This window comes from Medicago sativa, chromosome 6 (genome assembly GCF_051527215.1).
Source record: "Medicago sativa cultivar Bolivia chromosome 6, Bolivia_mono, whole genome shotgun sequence".
NCBI lineage: Eukaryota > Viridiplantae > Streptophyta > Magnoliopsida > Fabales > Fabaceae > Medicago > Medicago sativa.
Window position 1 is genome coordinate 80,250,251 of NC_140754.1, and position 20,772 is coordinate 80,271,022.

Below are 20,772 nucleotides of genomic sequence, written 5' to 3' on the forward strand. Positions count from 1 at the left end.
CAATTCTCATATTCCTTTTTGGGTTGGTTGTTTCTATTCCTTATCTATACCTATTAATACCTATTAATAAAGGAAATACTTTTCTTTTGGGGTAGCCTTTTTTTTTTTTTTTTTTAAATACCAAAATGCCCTATTCAGTTATGGTTTTCTAGAATTTTACCTTCTCACCACACACTCAATCAGGTTAATGCAAGTTACTTTCTATACCTATTAATAAAGGAAATACTTTTCTTTTGGTGTAGCCATTTTTTTAAAGGAAAATTCTATGGTGAAGTCATGTGAATGACTTTCTGATGAAGTTAACTCTATGTCTGATCATTAAGCATTTGTGTATTTAATCCACGCCTGGTGTATTGCACATTTGCTCATAAGGTGTCATTATATATTTACTTATTGCAATTGAGTCCCTGATTAAATCAAAATTAAACATTTTTATTATTATTTTATTTTGTAAATCATAAATCTTATGCATCCAAAATTGAATAAAACTGTCCAAGTTTCATTATACCTATTATCTTTTTTTTTTGGATCGATTTTGTTCATCTCTTTCTCTCCAAATTACACTCTTACTTCTTACTGGTTTTCCTTACAAATTAGAGGTCAAGTCCCTGTGACTAACCAATGCAGCATGACAGGGTCTTCTCTTGTTTGTTTTTAGAGATGGATTATATACAAACAAAAAGAGGAATATAGAGAATCGTTGAAGGCCTCATCCAGATTCCGGAGGCTCGACATGCACATTTTTCAACTGATACATGTAACCATGGAGTTTATGGGTTGTTGACTGTTGTAAATAAATGTCAGTAGTGCTCTAAATTCTCAGTTGAAACAACTTGTTATTTCATTAATTATATACTGAAGGGAAAAAACTATCTTAGTAGCCACAAGGCACTAAGCTACATCAGATCCAACCCCTAGACCAATACTATTGACTAAACAAAATAACTTTTTTTAAAAAGTCAGCTTCTTGACTATACCGTAGAAACGCCCTTTTTTAAATACCAAAATGCCCTATTTAGTTATGGTTTTCTATAATTTTAACTTCTCACTACACTCTCGATCAGTTTAATGCAAGTTACTTCACATTAATTTCTCATCCCATGCTCTACAAACACTCATTAATTCTACCATTTTTTCCATTAACATGTTCTTTCCATTTATATATTGATCTTCCACACGCCTTCTCGCTCAAATAAGATACCCTTAAGTTGAAACCAATGGTTTCTATAAAGAGTTGAGAATACAACATTTGTGATTTCAGCGATTACACCATTAATCTTACCATGTAAACTTCTTTTTCATTCCATTATTAACTTCTTTCTCTGCTTTCATGTTTCTTTGTTATTCTTTTATCATTAATTGGCTTTTATTCTTTATTTCATTTTGGTTTTTACCACTTCTTGCTTATATGTTTTCATCTTCCACATGGTGTGAACCTAAAGAAGGCGTAAAGAAAAGGACTGCATTTTTGTGGTAGTGATGGTGACTAAGTTGTAGGGATAAACGTAATACTTTAGCAATTTCTACTTTTTCTCTTAATTAATTGACCGGTTTCATTGAAGCAAAAAACATTGAGCGGCTTCATTATTTTTTGTCAGGAGTGACAATTGCAATGCAATTTATCATTTTTGCAACTTTTTAAATGCATGTCTTATTTTCAATTTCATCACAAAACTAAGTATATATTAAATAACTACATGTTAAAGAAGTGCATGAATTACATATCTTACATTTTTATCAAGTTTGATCCTTCTCTTTTTGATCAAGCTTGATCAGTGGCGGAGCCAGAAAAAAAGGTTTGGGTGGGCCACTAAAATTAACCGTTGAAAAATTGTTTAAAGTCTCACAAAATAGACCTATAATTGAATTATTTAAAATTTTCGGGTGGGCCATTACACCACTTTGCGGGAATTTGGATCAACCGAAACCTAAAACCGACACAAAATTGTATAAAATCTCGCAAAATAGACCTATAATCGTTGATTTTTTAATTTTTCGAGGTGTTGATGTGTAACATTTAGGGCCAGTTTGATGGTTAGGATAGGATAGAGGCAGGATATGATATAAAACTTGATAGAGATAAGATATGATAAGGACATGATAAACATTAATCATATCATTTGTTTGATGCGCACATGATAACAAACATGATATCATTATAATTAATGAAAAAATTGCTCTCATAATTAATTAAATATTATAAAAAAGGCAAGTTATTAATTATAATAAAAAAATACATGTTTTCATTATTTTAAAAATGACAAGATTTTAAAAATGACATAATATCAAGATAATAAATAAGGAATGATCTTCTAATCCCATCAGGATAATTTCTAACCCAGCCTATACTCAGGATAGAAATTACAAAGGAAAGTCACGATAGGATAGGAAAATGGTTTATTTTATTCTATCCCTTTGGTGCATCAAACATGAGATTTAAGCAGGATATTATTAATGTATCATATCCCGTTTCCCTATCCTGACCATCAAACGCAATGGCAAATGGCTGAGATTATCCTTTAATTGTGCCACGACCCACCCCAGCCCATGAACGGCTCCGCCACTGAGCTTGATCATTCTTTAATTCTAATAATTTTCTCCAAGATATATCAAGAAAAAATAAACCAACATTGATGTTGAAAAACATACTGTTTATGAGTTACATGCGTTAGCGCAATAGAAAGAGCGGACAAACGGGCACTGGACGCTAGTCTATACCTATTAATAAAAGAAATACTTTTTTTTGGTGTAGCCTTTTTTTTTTAAAATACCAAAATGCCCTATTCAGTTATGGTTTTCTAGAATTTTAACTTCTCACCACACACTCAATCAGTTTAAAGCATAAGAAAATACTTTATTATGAAAACGAGCACTCACATATTACATTTTTGAACTTTTGGTGTAGCCTATTTTCTTTCCTATTTTACCCTTAACAATTTTTAAATATTCCAAAAAAAAAACAAATGGTTGAAGTGGAAGTAAGTTACCATGTTTAAAAATCTTAAAACTACTCGTTCAACATACACCAAAACGACAGCCGAACTGCTATATCACAACAATCACATTTTTTTCATCTAATTTTGCTTTATCCTTTTTCTAATTTTCCTTTGTCCTTTTATTTTATTTTTTGCAGGATGAGAAATTTGTGTTACATTATTATCAAACCGTGTTGGAATCAACCACTCACTGTTTATAAGCTAGGAACGCTGTTTATAAGGCGTTGATCTCTGTTGTTTTTTGCTGTTTTCGCTTTTGTTTTTTTTCCTTTTCTGATTTCGCATTGTAACCAAAAAAAAAAAACCACTCACTGATACCTATTTTGAGGGTTTGCATTCTGATGTCTTAATTGGTATGCCACAAGTAATAATATATCACTCTCTCCCTTGAAAATTCAGGTTCCTTTTATTTGTTTTTATTTCTTTAATTTTTTTTTTCATTCTATAATTTTTCTAATTCATTCAATTTAATTTTGATTTCGATTAATGACTTTTGTTATGACTGTTTCTAGTTGCACCCTTAAAATGTCTAGTTACACCCAAAATTCCATTGATATTTTATCATATTACAAAAATAGCCTTTGTCCCATACGTGAACTTTTTTTTTTTTTTTGAGAGATCCCATACGTGAACTTAAAACCTTGTAAATTACGAAGGTGTACGTAAACTTAATTTACGTTGGCGTAGTTTGAACTCTATATCCACAGACTGAAATTGAATTCACGTACCTAGTCTTTTCTTAATTGGTGATTGGTATGCTGTTTGGATCATTATCAGGTCTCCTTTAAAGCGAAATACATCGTAGATTTTGCTGTAACATAGGAAAATTTTGGTGCGGCACACGTGTAAACTAGTCGATCGAGATTATACAAAATAGAAGGCTTGCTGCAACAGTGTAATTTTTGGATCTGCTAGTTTTGCAATTGTAACCAATCGTATCAATTATGTCTCGTTCTTTTAGATCTGGTCTTGGATTGGTATTAGTTATAGGGTTCCTAGTCACATCTTGTTATTGGGTTCATTCTTAATAAATTATCTTTATGATTCTTTAAAAAAAAAAAAACAGGAAGGGAAAATTGAAGTGATGATTAGGAAGGAACAAGAGGAGATTCGTGGTTGAATTGAAGATGATTAGCATGAGAACGAGTGTATAAGTTTTTAATTTTATGAAATCTTCGTGAAGAAGGGGAGGAAAATGAAAGGGAGAAAGTTACGTAGAGGAAAAAGGACATGAAGATGAGGAGAAGAAAGTAATGGCTGGAAATTCAGAAAATAAATAAGGGTATTTTGGTCATCATGGGGTGTAACTAAAAATACCTTGGGTGTAATCAGAAAAAGTCTTTTGTTATTGCAAAAGTTGTTTTTTTTTATTGTGTCTTTGATTATGGGTTAATTGTATGCAGTTTGCATTTATATAGAAAGTTATGTGTTTTTGCATATGGCTCCATGTATGTAAGTTTCGATTTTGGTTTGTTTCCCAGTTATGAATATGATTGTTTTAAACTAACGATGCAAAAAAAAAAAAAAAAAGTGGAGATTGACCTACACCGTGACTTGAAATATGGGGATTTACAACCGAGAGAAAGAAAAATAAAGAGATGAATATAAGAGGATATTGAAGAGAAACAAAAAATAGAAATAGGGATTAAGATATAGATAGATGGAGAAGGAAAGCCAGTAAGACAAGGAAGAGATGGTTGTTTGGGGGAATCAATCATAACAAATTAATACGAAGATGGTCCTAATTAAGTTGAATATTGTGTCGCAGCCGCATGATCATTGTGATAATGAAAAGGGGTTTGGGTCAGAGACAATGGTATTGCATGGAAGGCACCGGTGCAGACATGTAAATCTCCACCCACTCTATTTCTCGATATCTCATTCCCTTTCTTTGATGTTGTACTCACAAGAAATTCAAACAATTAACCTATTTGTCATGCTCACATATATGTTCATGTTCCTTGATAGTCTCTGTCGCAAGAGAGGACAAATATCTGTTTACAAAAGACTTCATCAATGATTTATTGTTGTAACCATACTCTTACTTAAGATCATTTCGGTTTTATGTTGGTTGTGGTGTGTGTCTATTTAATGATCGGATCAGATTATATAAGGCCATTCATTGTGTGATGTTGTGTCTTCTCCATGCCAAGTAATCATTACTTTAGGTGACAATCATAACAATCCTTGGCCACTGGCGAAAAGTAGCAATGTCAATCAAGATTCTACCATTATAGTTTAATATTTATCTCTTAATTAATTGGAAATTAAAAACACTCCAAATGAAGTGTTCAAAAGCATTTTCTATTTTCTACTATGATTTAGCGTAATCTTCACCACCATCGATTTTTTGGTTTGTTTGTTTTAATTTTGTGGTTGTTTTGTTTTATGTGCACTGAATTCAGAACTTGAGAACAAGCATAAAGTAAAGAATATAAACGATAAGGAGTGGGAGAAAGCTCAAAAAGTAAGTATGCATGTTTTGAAATACACTATGATAAAGTGATTATGTAACAAGCTTTATTCCATGCTTATGAAATGCAAAGTGTTAAAGAAATGATTTTCTGAATGGCAAAATGCTAAAGAGATTAAATGTGTATTTATAACCACAATAAAAGGTTTTAGATAAAGGCTTTTTTTTGTTTGAGGGAGGTTTTAGATAAAGGCTTGATATTATACTTTTAGCAATGCTGTTGATCCCGATTGGAAACATAGCAAATTTATTAGCAAAGACTATAATATAACCGTTAGATATGCGGCCTACACACAATACATGAGTGGTTGGCAAAACGTTAAACCAACATTGATGTTGAAAAACATGTTGTTTATGAGTTACATACGTTAGCGCAGTAGAAAGAGCGTACAGACGGGCACGGGAGTGCCCGTATGGACGCTAGTCTGGGGTTAAAGTTAACCGGAAAGGACCTTTTTGACTAACAGAGCAAAACAAGAGGGACTGAAATGTTAAGTTTACGAGTTATGGGACCAAAATGCAAACAAAGAATTAGTTAGAGGACCAAAAGTCCAATTAAGCCTTTATAATTCAAGATCGTTTTTTTTAAAGGAGTTCAAGATCGTTTTGTTAATTAAAAATACCGTAATATTTGGATATTCTAATCATATAAAATATTTGGATTTTATTTCGCCGTTGTAATTTGAAGATTTTTTGGTTTTGTACTTTAATGGAATTTAACCGTACAAAATCGATGATATGGAAAAAGGTAAACCAAAATTTGCTCAAATGGGGTAAATTGAAATTTACTCAAATTACAGGAGGTGAAAATTGTAACACCCCGTTTTCCCAACGTAAAAATTTCATAATTAAAAATCAGAGTAATTCAACTTTAAACGGAATGCTACACTTTTTAAAAATTCATAAACTGAATAAATAACAATTTATTCTTCAAAATCATTTAACATAAGTAATTCAAAACTTCGCAGCGGAATTAATTCATTCAACATAAAAAGTCTTTGGCACGCAGGCCTCATCAGAAAGTCTCATAAGTCTTAGTTCAATATTTATTCATAAAAGTTCATAAACAATACGTAAGGAATAGAAGTAAAGTCAAGTCCCATCCCGTTACGTGTAACACCCCGTTTTCCCACCGTAAAAATTTCTTAATAAAAATCAGAGTTTAACAACTTAAACGGAATGCTACATTTCTTAAGAAATCATAAATGGAGTAAATAATAATTTATCCTTCAAAATCCAACAATGTAATATCTAAAACTTCGCAGCGGAAATTATTTCAACATCTTAAATAATCTTTGGCACAAGGGCCTCAACATAAAATTTTAGTTCAACAATAATTCTTGAAAACTTCAAAAATAATACGTAAGGAATAGAAAACAACAACTAAATTCCCATCCTGTTACGTATCAGAGCACCTAAGACACACACTTGTGAGGAGTCCACTCACGACCGCAACTAATCTTGGTTACCTGCAAGTTACCCATACGAAGAGCAACATTTTCAAGCAAAGGGGTGAGATTTCTCAAACAATAATATTAAGCTTATAAATCATAAATTACATTTAACAACTTAAATATCATCACATATCTTAACAATAATCATGTAACATCATAGGATTATCTAAACACAGCATTATCATAACAACTTCATAATCAAATTCATGGTCAGCTTCATAATCAATCATCAACATCAACTTCGTATTCAACTTATAAATCAATCTTAACAACTCAACATGTTAACCTCTTAACAACTCGACATCTTAACATCTTAACAACTCGACTCGACTATGCAACTTCTACTTCTCAAATCATCTTAGACAACTTCAACAACAACTTAGACAACTTCAACAACAACTTAGACAACTTCAATATGCATGTGGTACCACCAGGGCATTAAGCCCCCTTCGCTAAGGTCATATTTGGACCTGTCAGGCATTAAACCCCCATCGCTAAGGTCATATTTAGACCTGTCGGGCATTAAGCCCCCATCGCTAAGGTCATAAGGGACCTGTCAGGCATTAAGCCCCCATCACTGACTATGCAACGACACAACTCTAAATGCAACAACTTAGACAACTTCATGAACATCTCTTATAATTCCATTATTATGGACAACTTCTCAAATCTTTACAACTTAGACCGACATTTTCATCTTAAATAAGACTCAGCAGTATATGCAGCATATAAATAATTCATCTCATATCAGCATCATAGTATAACAGCATCAAATGATAATCAACATCTTAAACATCGCATCATCATAAGCATCATAAATGACACATTTAGTGCATATATATAACAATATCACATCATTAATAATCTTAGTCATCTTTGTAACACCCCGTTTTCCCGACTTGAAAATTTCGTAAATAAATATCAGAGTTTTCCAACATAAACGGAATGTCACCCTTCTTTTCAAAAGATAAATAGCGTAGAATTACTATTTATTTAAATCAACCTTTCTTCAAATAATTTGAATTACATCGCAGCGGAAAACATTTCATTAATCAACAAAATGGCACAACGGCCTCAACATAAACAACTTCTTAAAATTCCATTTCAAATGGTACATCAAAATAAGTTCAATAAAACATAAGACCGACACCTAATCAGAGCCTAATCTAAGACTCCAAGGAACAAGTAGACAAGGTAGCTCCGCTATCCTCAAGCACTCATCAAGCAATCAAGAAAACTAATCCTGCACGCCGTCTACCCATTCATACAAATAGGTAGGCGGTCCATCACAGACCACTGGGGGTAAGCTTCACATCAATCATAATCAACATAAAACAAACATAATCATTTATATCAAATATTTCATGCATAACACATATACATAACCATCCCTCCTAGAATATTATCATCACATGATTATTATCCCACATTCCATACATCTCTAGCTATCACATTACTAGCATAACATATCAAATATATTCAATCTCTAATCAAGTCATCAACATAAAACAATGAAAGGATTACTCACCTGATTCTTCATTTAGCATACTAGCTCAACAAGTATAATTCATCGTTTCAAGTCATACACAAGCAAACATCATTATCAAAGGAATCACCACATCTTATATATATATATATATATATACACATATACATTTCTCACATCATCACTATCACCCAAAATAATTATCAACAACTAGAATCACCAAGTGTATAAGCATAAGCAAGTAAGACATGCAATCAAATATAATTCAATCATTCACAACCATCGACAAGATTCACCAATGTACATATACACCATTTCAAGTAAATACAACATTCAACAATTTCACCAAATACTCCTCCAAGTCGTCAACAATAATTCATCAACCAAACTTCACTCACAACGCGACAACAAAGCAACAACAACAACTCAACAACAACTACATCAACTTATAAATATATTTGTTTTATATAACATCAATTGTATCATCAACAACAACATCTCAACAACAACAACATCTCAACAGTCATCATTTATTTATTATATTATGACAACTCCACATCACAACAACAACAGCTCAACACGACGACGACAACGACTCAGACGACTCAGACGACTCAGCATGCTTGTGGTACCACCATCATCACAAAGGTCGGTTCAGTGGACGGACCTGTCAGGCATAAAGCCCCCATCACATCATCACGAAGATCATAAAAGATCTGTCAGGCATAAAGCCCCCATCACTACAACAACAACGACAACGATGACAACGACAATATCAACAACAACAGCAACAATCCACAACAATCAACAGCAATCAAAATAACCAACAACAACTTCATATTTAATGTTAAATTCATTAACAATTTATAACTTATTCCATCATAGAAATCATTCACACATCTTCAATTGATTATACCAAACTATCCACCAAAGATTTGCCAAGTAATTGGACTTAAAGATTATTTTCGACAAAGTTCGTCTCTCATTATCACTATGACCTACGTGCAGTAATTTAACCATAACTCAAACTCTATATAACATTTTGAACTCAAACCAACGGCATTAGAAAGCTAACATCCATACCTACAACTTTCATGAAATCACCTAAAACCAATTCTGCATCAATCAATGCCAGATTTCATTTGAATTTCGGGATTATGTTGAACTTTCATAAAATTTACTAAGACCCACTTGGAGTATTTTTATCATAACTCAAAATCTCTACATCATTTGCACGTCAAACCAACGCCATTGGAAAGCTAACGAAATTCTCTACAACTTTCATGTTTACACCGAAAGCCAATTCAAAACAGAAACATGCGAAAAAGACGCAAGAAAGCGAAACAGAAAGTGCTGTCACTGCGTAGCTCGCAACTGCGAGTAAATCACTCGCCATTGCGAGTTATGACAGTCCAGTCTCGGGAAAAACCTCATTTTCAACCCAAAAACCCAATTTTGACTTCCCAAAGCTTAAATTTGATCCCAAGGTTTGTTTAAACATTTCTAAACATGAAAAGACACTCAAAATCATATAAAACTTGCTTCAAAACATCCTCTAAACAAAATCACCATTTTCATAAAACTTCAAATATAAACAACACAAATCATCACAAGCTCAAGGATTATGAGTACCCAAATTTCCATTCATCAACAACAACACCTCACAACATCAACAACAACAATCAATCATAATTCATCACAATTCATCAAAACTCAACAACACACAACAACAACACACCAATCATAATTCAATTCAATATTCATCAACAACAACCTATACAATTTAACAACAACCTCAATTGAACATAAATTCATCACAATCAACCACAACAATTCCACATGTCATAATTCATCATTTGAGCATAATTCACAAACTAATCATTTATATATACCATGAACATGTAATTTCAACAACAACAATTCAAATATCATCAAATTCATATACCCAAACATCTCATCAAAACAAGAGCACAAATTTTAACATATAAATTCACAATTAATCACTTTTCACAATAAGCACTTATGAGTTTAAGAAGAAAAATAGATTATGATTCAACAACAACAATATCTCATAACAACAACAACAACATGAATTAAACATGAATTTAACTTCAAATTAACAACAACATAGCTCAATTTAACAATTAGAGCACAATATACCAAATTAAACTAAAAGATTATGATTGAAATCTAACCCCCTTACCTCAATAAGCAAAAGATCTAGCAAAACCTTCAATTTCTCTTCTCCTCTTTTCTTCATCTTCTTCTCTTCTTTCACGGTTTCTTTCTTTCTTCTCTCTGTTTCTTTTCTTTCCTTTCCTTCTCTTTCCTCTCTTATTCTTTCATAAATTATTATTATATTCTATTCTTTTCTATAAAATAATATAGTCCACTCATAACAGGTCTACTCACTTACCGGTAAAATATCTAATTAATTACCCTTCTAATACCAAATTCTAATAATCTCAACTAGCAATACACACAAAGACAATTAATCACATAAAAGCACATATAACACATCACAATTATTCAATTAAATAAAATAATTACGACGGGTGTTACAACTCTCCCCAACTTTAAGAATTTTCGTCCTCGAAAATATACTTGAAATAAACAACTCCGGGTACAAAACCATCAAAGAAGCAAGCAAACAAAATTCAAAATCAACAGAACACTTAACACCAACCACAACCAAACTAAAAGAATGGAACAACACAACAAACAACAATCAGGACAACACAACAAGTACCGAAGTAACTCAATACCATTCGAGTACAAACAACAAAATCAACGAATACTAATCCGGACAAAACCGACATCGGCTCTGATACCAACTGTAACACCCCGTTTTCCCGACTTGAAAATTTCGTAAATAAATATCAGAGTTTTCCAACATAAACGGAATGTCACCCTTCTTTTCAAAAGATAAATAGCGTAGAATTACTATTTATTTAAATCAACCTTTCTTCAAATAATTTGAATTACATCGCAGCGGAAAACATTTCATTAATCAACAAAATGGCACAACGGCCTCAACATAAACAACTTCTTAAAATTCCATTTCAAATGGTACATCAAAATAAGTTCAATAAAACATAAGACCGACACCTAATCAGAGCCTAATCTAAGACTCCAAGGAACAAGTAGACAAGGTAGCTCCGCTATCCTCAAGCACTCATCAAGCAATCAAGAAAACTAATCCTGCACGCCGTCTACCCATTCATACAAATAGGTAGGCGGTCCATCACAGACCACTGGGGGTAAGCTTCACATCAATCATAATCAACATAAAACAAACATAATCATTTATATCAAATATTTCATGCATAACACATATACATAACCATCCCTCCTAGAATATTATCATCACATGATTATTATCCCACATTCCATACATCTCTAGCTATCACATTACTAGCATAACATATCAAATATATTCAATCTCTAATCAAGTCATCAACATAAAACAATGAAAGGATTACTCACCTGATTCTTCATTTAGCATACTAGCTCAACAAGTATAATTCATCGTTTCAAGTCATACACAAGCAAACATCATTATCAAAGGAATCACCACATCTTATATATATATATATATATACACATATACATTTCTCACATCATCACTATCACCCAAAATAATTATCAACAACTAGAATCACCAAGTGTATAAGCATAAGCAAGTAAGACATGCAATCAAATATAATTCAATCATTCACAACCATCGACAAGATTCACCAATGTACATATACACCATTTCAAGTAAATACAACATTCAACAATTTCACCAAATACTCCTCCAAGTCGTCAACAATAATTCATCAACCAAACTTCACTCACAACGCGACAACAAAGCAACAACAACAACTCAACAACAACTACATCAACTTATAAATATATTTGTTTTATATAACATCAATTGTATCATCAACAACAACATCTCAACAACAACAACATCTCAACAGTCATCATTTATTTATTATATTATGACAACTCTACATCACAACAACAACAGCTCAACACGACGACGACAACGACTCAGACGACTCAGACGACTCAGCATGCTTGTGGTACCACCATCATCACAAAGGTCGGTTCAGTGGACGGACCTGTCAGGCATAAAGCCCCCATCACATCATCACGAAGATCATAAAAGATCTGTCAGGCATAAAGCCCCCATCACTACAACAACAACGACAACGATGACAACGACAATATCAACAACAACAGCAACAATCCACAACAATCAACAGCAATCAAAATAACCAACAACAACTTCATATTTAATGTTAAATTCATTAACAATTTATAACTTATTCCATCATAGAAATCATTCACACATCTTCAATTGATTATACCAAACTATCCACCAAAGATTTGCCAAGTAATTGGACTTAAAGATTATTTTCGACAAAGTTCGTCTCTCATTATCACTATGACCTACGTGCAGTAATTTAACCATAACTCAAACTCTATATAACATTTTGAACTCAAACCAACGGCATTAGAAAGCTAACATCCATACCTACAACTTTCATGAAATCACCTAAAACCAATTCTGCATCAATCAATGCCAGATTTCATTTGAATTTCGGGATTATGTTGAACTTTCATAAAATTTACTAAGACCCACTTGGAGTATTTTTATCATAACTCAAAATCTCTACATCATTTGCACGTCAAACCAACGCCATCGGAAAGCTAACGAAATTCTCTACAACTTTCATGTTTACACCGAAAGCCAATTCAAAACAGAAACATGCGAAAAAGACGCAAGAAAGCGAAACAGAAAGTGCTGTCACTGCGTAGCTCGCAACTGCGAGTAAATCACTCGCCATTGCGAGTTATGACAGTCCAGTCTCGGGAAAAACCTCATTTTCAACCCAAAAACCCAATTTTGACTTCCCAAAGCTTAAATTTGATCCCAAGGTTTGTTTAAACATTTCTAAACATGAAAAGACACTCAAAATCATATAAAACTTGCTTCAAAACATCCTCTAAACAAAATCACCATTTTCATAAAACTTCAAATATAAACAACACAAATCATCACAAGCTCAAGGATTATGAGTACCCAAATTTCCATTCATCAACAACAACACCTCACAACATCAACAACAACAATCAATCATAATTCATCACAATTCATCAAAACTCAACAACACACAACAACAACACACCAATCATAATTCAATTCAATATTCATCAACAACAACCTATACAATTTAACAACAACCTCAATTGAACATAAATTCATCACAATCAACCACAACAATTCCACATGTCATAATTCATCATTTGAGCATAATTCACAAACTAATCATTTATATATACCATGAACATGTAATTTCAACAACAACAATTCAAATATCATCAAATTCATATACCCAAACATCTCATCAAAACAAGAGCACAAATTTTAACATATAAATTCACAATTAATCACTTTTCACAATAAGCACTTATGAGTTTAAGAAGAAAAATAGATTATGATTCAACAACAACAATATCTCATAACAACAACAACAACATGAATTAAACATGAATTTAACTTCAAATTAACAACAACATAGCTCAATTTAACAATTAGAGCACAATATACCAAATTAAACTAAAAGATTATGATTGAAATCTAACCCCCTTACCTCAATAAGCAAAAGATCTAGCAAAACCTTCAATTTCTCTTCTCCTCTTTTCTTCATCTTCTTCTCTTCTTTCACGGTTTCTTTCTTTCTTCTCTCTGTTTCGTTTCTTTCCTTTCCTTCTCTTTCCTCTCTTATTCTTTCATAAATTATTATTATATTCTATTCTTTTCTATAAAATAATATAGTCCACTCATAACAGGTCTACTCACTTACCGGTAAAATATCTAATTAATTACCCTTCTAATACCAAATTCTAATAATCTCAACTAGCAATACACACAAAGACAATTAATCACATAAAAGCACATATAACACATCACAATTATTCAATTAAATAAAATAATTACGACGGGTGTTACAATCTTAACTTAGGCTTCCTGGACAGCTTCTAATAATCTAAACATCCTTCCTTTCCTACTCCAAGTTCATCTTAAAACTACACGATCTTTAAATAGTAACACATCTTTATATAACACATCTACAAATCACACATCTTCAAATAACATATTTTTATATAACTCATCTTTAAAATTCACATCTTTACATATACATCAATAAATAATTCATAAATTACACTTAGTCAAATAATTCAGCATTTACACTTCGTTAATTAACTCATCGATTCTATTCCATTCAATCAATTAGACTTCAAAATAAACAAGACTTTACTTCTAGGACTAGTCACAAATGCATAGAATAACATAAACTAATAACATATCTAGGTCGGCTAGTTTAGAAAAATCTTAGTCTAAATTATAGGCATCATACACATGAATTCGAATTTAAAAATAAAAGGATTATAAATGTTTCATCTGAACATATATTTAGAAGAACCAGTGCCAATTCTTGTGACTCCAAATTGGCAATAAAATTTGATTTATAACAAACAGTCAATTAAACTAATATCCTCTAATTACGTTACACATGCTACTATATTCTCCAGCTATCTATATAAGTTGATTTATATAAAAAGAAAATTAGCAGACGAAGAAATTAACGATTATAACTTATCAATTACACTATTTTTAACTAATATTACAAAGGATATCAAGCAAATATTTAGAGACAGGATATTCACCGTCACAACTAACATATCTATCTATAGTTTAAAAGGTTTGAATTGTCGAGTAAGTCTGTCACAGATGCAAGTTAATGCTACCTAAAATAGATATGCGATTTCATATATGGCACATAGTTGAAAACACAAAATTCATTGCCGAAAAGAAATAGATGATTGGATTTATCTAATGCATGAGACTATAGCACTATTTGACAATAGCTACATGTCCATATTCTGATACGCTAAAACATATCTATTTGACTAAACTGGATTTATCAAACTTGCAACAACTAAATACTATGTCTCAAAATTAAAAGGATCACATAGAATTAACATTGATTAAAAATAATAATATTTCTTCATGCCTAGAAGCGAAAAGTATACATATTCCCAATTAGAAAAAATATTAACTATGAAGGGATACTAAAGTTCTTAAATCTCACTTGTACGTATGTATTCTAAAACACAACGTAACTACTATTGAATCATGAATTTATCACCTAATCATCAATTCTCACTCAAACCCTTATTCTCATAATCTTACAAAACTCATCCTAAAACACGTTAGATGCAATCTAATGATTCACAAACTTAATATTAGTGAAAGATAGTCTCACCCTTACCTTAGATTGTTTTTCTGAAATCAAAAGCAGCGTTCTTCGTTCCTAGGGTTCTCTCTTTCTCTGAGTTCTCCTTTTCTCCTCTTTCTCCAAAAAGCGGTTTAACGTAAAAACTCTTTCTAATCTAAGCTTCCTTATTTATAATACTAATCACTCTTCCTAAATCTATTTAGGCCCAATAACTTATTCTTCCTTCTATTCTAACCTCCAATTCTACTTACACTAATAATTCTCATATTCTAATCATTAATAGAATAATGCCACAAAATAAAATATTGACACCTCATATATATATATAAATAAATCACATAAATAGATTCTAACTTAATAAAAATAATTAAATAAAAGGAGGGCGTTACAACTCTCCCCAACTTAAAAGAATTTCGTCCTCGAAATTCAAAGCACAAGAGAAAATAAATTTAGTCATTACTTCTTCAAACAAAACACAAAAACCACATCAAGTTAGTCAGTTAAACATGATCACATAAAAAACATAACTACTAACTAAAAAACATGACGACACGACACAATGACTCATCTACTTGGCCGGACGGACCGACCTGCTCTGATACCAATTGTAACACCCCGTTTTCCCACCGTAAAAATTTCTTAATAAAAATCAGAGTTTAACAACTTAAACGGAATGCTACATTTCTTAAGAAATCATAAATGGAGTAAATAATAATTTATCCTTCAAAATCCAACAATGTAATATCTAAAACTTCGCAGCGGAAATTATTTCAACATCTTAAATAATCTTTGGCACAAGGGCCTCAACATAAAATTTTAGTTCAACAATAATTCTTGAAAACTTCAAAAATAATACGTAAGGAATAGAAAACAACAACTAAATTCCCATCCCGTTACGTATCAGAGCACCTAAGACACACACTTGTGAGGAGTCCACTCACGACCGCAACTAATCTTGGTTACCTGCAAGTTACCCATACGAAGAGCAACATTTTCAAGCAAAGGGGTGAGATTTCTCAAACAATAATATTAAGCTTATAAATCATAAATTACATTTAACAACTTAAATATCATCACATATCTTAACAATAATCATGTAACATCATAGGATTATCTAAACACAGCATTATCATAACAACTTCATAATCAAATTCATGGTCAGCTTCATAATCAATCATCAACATCAACTTCGTATTCAACTTATAAATCAATCTTAACAACTCAACATGTTAACCTCTTAACAACTCGACATCTTAACATCTTAACAACTCGACTCGACTATGCAACTTCTACTTCTCAAATCATCTTAGACAACTTCAACAACAACTTAGACAACTTCAACAACAACTTAGACAACTTCAATATGCATGTGGTACCACCAGGGCATTAAGCCCCCTTCGCTAAGGTCATATTTGGACCTGTCAGGCATTAAGCCCCCATCGCTAAGGTCATATTTAGACCTGTCGGGCATTAAGCCCCCATCGCTAAGGTCATAAGGGACCTGTCAGGCATTAAGCCCCCATCACTGACTATGCAACGACACAACTCTAAATGCAACAACTTAGACAACTTCATGAACATCTCTTATAATTCCATTATTATGGACAACTTCTCAAATCTTTACAACTTAGACCGACATTTTCATCTTAAATAAGACTCAGCAGTATATGCAGCATATAAATAATTCATCTCATATCAGCATCATAGTATAACAGCATCAAATGATAATCAACATCTTAAACATCGCATCATCATAAGCATCATAAATGACACATTTAGTGCATATATATAACAATATCACATCATTAATAATCTTAGTCATCTTAACTTAGGCTTCCTGGACAGCTTCTAATAATCTAAACATCCTTCCTTTCCTACTCCAAGTTCATCTTAAAACTACACGATCTTTAAATAGTAACACATCTTTATATAACACATCTACAAATCACACATCTTCAAATAACATATTTTTATATAACTCATCTTTAAAATTCACATCTTTACATATACATCAATAAATAATTCATAAATTACACTTAGTCAAATAATTCAGCATTTACACTTCGTTAATTAACTCATCGATTCTATTCCATTCAATCAATTAGACTTCAAAATAAACAAGACTTTACTTCTAGGACTAGTCACAAATGCATAGAATAACATAAACTAATAACATATCTAGGTCGGCTAGTTTAGAAAAATCTTAGTCTAAATTATAGGCATCATACACATGAATTCGAATTTAAAAATAAAAGGATTATAAATGTTTCATCTGAACATATATTTAGAAGAACCAGTGCCAATTCTTGTGACTCCAAATTGGCAATAAAATTTGATTTATAACAAACAGTCAATTAAACTAATATCCTCTAATTACGTTACACATGCTACTATATTCTCCAGCTATCTATATAAGTTGATTTATATAAAAAGAAAATTAGCAGACGAAGAAATTAACGATTATAACTTATCAATTACACTATTTTTAACTAATATTACAAAGGATATCAAGCAAATATTTAGAGACAGGATATTCACCGTCACAACTAACATATCTATCTATAGTTTAAAAGGTTTGAATTGTCGAGTAAGTCTGTCACAGATGCAAGTTAATGCTACCTAAAATAGATATGCGATTTCATATATGGCACATAGTTGAAAACACAAAATTCATTGCCGAAAAGAAATAGATGATTGGATTTATCTAATGCATGAGACTATAGCACTATTTGACAATAGCTACATGTTCATATTCTGATACGCTAAAACATATCTATTTGACTAAACTGGATTTATCAAACTTGCAACAACTAAATACTATGTCTCAAAATTAAAAGGATCACATAGAATTAACATTGATTAAAAATAATAATATTTCTTCATGCCTGGAAGCGAAAAGTATACATATTCCCAATTAGAAAAAATATTAACTATGAAGGGATACTAAAGTTCTTAAATCTCACTTGTACGTATGTATTCTAAAACACAACGTAACTACTATTGAATCATGAATTTATCACCTAATCATCAATTCTCACTCAAACCCTTATTCTCATAATCTTACAAAACTCATCCTAAAACACGTTAGATGCAATCTAATGATTCACAAACTTAATATTAGTGAAAGATAGTCTCACCCTTACCTTAGATTGTTTTTCTGAAATCAAAAGCAGCGTTCTTCGTTCCTAGGGTTCTCTCTTTCTCTGAGTTCTCCTTTTCTCCTCTTTCTCCAAAAAGCGGTTTAACGTAAAAACTCTTTATAATCTAAGCTTCCTTATTTATAATACTAATCACTCTTCCTAAATCTATTTAGGCCCAATAACTTATTCTTCCTTCTATTCTAACCTCCAATTCTACTTACACTAATAATTCTCATATTCTAATCATTAATAGAATAATGCCACAAAATAAAATATTGACACCTCATATATATATAAATAAATCACATAAATAGATTCTAACTTAATAAAAATAATTAAATAAAAGGAGGGCGTTACATTACGTATCAGAGCACCTAGACACACATGTGAGGAGTCCACTCACGACGCCTCTAATCTTGATTACCTGCAAGTTACCCATACGAAGAGCAACATTTCCAAGCAGATGGGTGAGATTTCTCAAAACAAAAATATTAAACATGTAAATCATATAAAGTACATTCAACAATTTAAACATCTTATAACTCATTAATCATATCTAACAACTTAAACTTCCTTAACTAGTATCATTAATCTTCCTACATTAGTCATAAACTATCATAACACTAAACATAAACATTTTCATATATCATCAATTACTAATCTTAAACATCATTATATAACATCAAATAATAGTCACCAACAATCATCACATAACATCAATATCAATCATAAGCATCAACATGTAATTCACATAAGTATCATTATCAAAGCATATCATTTATCGAAAACAACTTCATAATTAAGTTCATAATCAACTTCTTAAACAAACATGATCATTAAATCATAACCAAGTATCATCATATATTCAACAACTCAAGACATCATAACATCAGCATTAATATTCATTTAATATCATATTATTATCATCGTCAACCATAAACAACATCATCATCAAACATCATCATCAAAACATAATCAAACATCATCATCAAACATAAACAACCATCATCATCAAAACATAATCAAAACATCATCATCGAACATCACTTATCAAATCATCATTAAATATAATTTATGACGACTCTTCAATGCAACAACAACAACTTCAACAACAACTTAGACCACTTCGACAACAACTTAGACAACTTCGACAACAACTTAGACAACTTCGACAACTTCAATATGCATGTGGTACCACCAAGGCATTAAGCCCCCTTCGCTAAGGTCATATTTGGACCTGTCGGGCATTAAGCCCCCATCGCTAAGGTCATCAAGAACCTGTCGGGCATTAAGCCCCCATCGCTGACTATGTAACAACACAATCTTCCTACAACTTGGACAACAACGTGAACATCTTATACAATTCCATTAAAATGGACAACTCCTTAAATCATGACAACTTAGACCGACTTGTACATCTTCGCTAAAACTCAACAGCAACATAGACAACGTATGGACAGTTCACAACATATGATCATCATTGAATGCATCACACTCACTTAAACATCACAAGTATTTACTTAATGTATTTATAACAGCGTCACTTTACTTATAACATTAAATCAAGGTTTAACAGCAACAAACAGCAGCAATTACAACATATAACAGTGCTTGAATATCATATTATCAAATAAGAAATGAATCATATCAATCATCATAAAAACATCATAAATAATACTTATAAATTAATACTCCTTTGCTAATAATCACAATTATCTAACTCAGGCTTATGTGCAGCTTAAATCATTCTAAACAACTCTCATTCTTAGCTCTAGGATCAACTCATAACTACATGTGCGAAAGGATCGCAAATAATATAATTTAGGGCAACTAGCAGTGTTGCTCGCCATTGCGGGCGATTTGCTCGCCATTGCGAGCGGCTTCAGGTCTTACTCGCCATTGCGGGCGATTTGCTCGCCATTGCGAGC

The 20,772-nt window shown here is 31.9% G+C and overlaps 2 protein-coding genes and 1 long non-coding RNA gene across 6 annotated transcripts in view; 2 read left to right on the forward strand and 1 right to left on the reverse strand.

The window, feature by feature from the left end:
• Positions 1-20,772, forward strand: part of LOC146917238 (TMV resistance protein N-like) — a 66,778-nt gene that overhangs the window by 39,075 nt on the left and 6,931 nt on the right. The window lies entirely within an intron of this gene.
• The window catches only part of LOC146917239 (TMV resistance protein N-like), a 36,829-nt gene that overhangs the window by 12,406 nt on the left and 3,651 nt on the right, over positions 1-20,772 (forward strand). The gene's annotated exons all lie outside the window — the stretch shown is intronic.
• On the reverse strand, positions 6,691-14,410 carry LOC146917240 (uncharacterized). Of its 2 annotated transcripts, none has more exons than XR_015015525.1 (2): positions 10,613-14,410; positions 6,691-6,938 (listed from the first exon to the last, which is right to left on the reverse strand). It is a non-coding gene; the product is annotated as an uncharacterized LOC146917240 (long non-coding RNA). The 2 variants fall into 2 exon arrangements; XR_015015524.1 differs by lacking the exon at positions 6,691-6,938 and adding an exon at positions 7,896-8,177.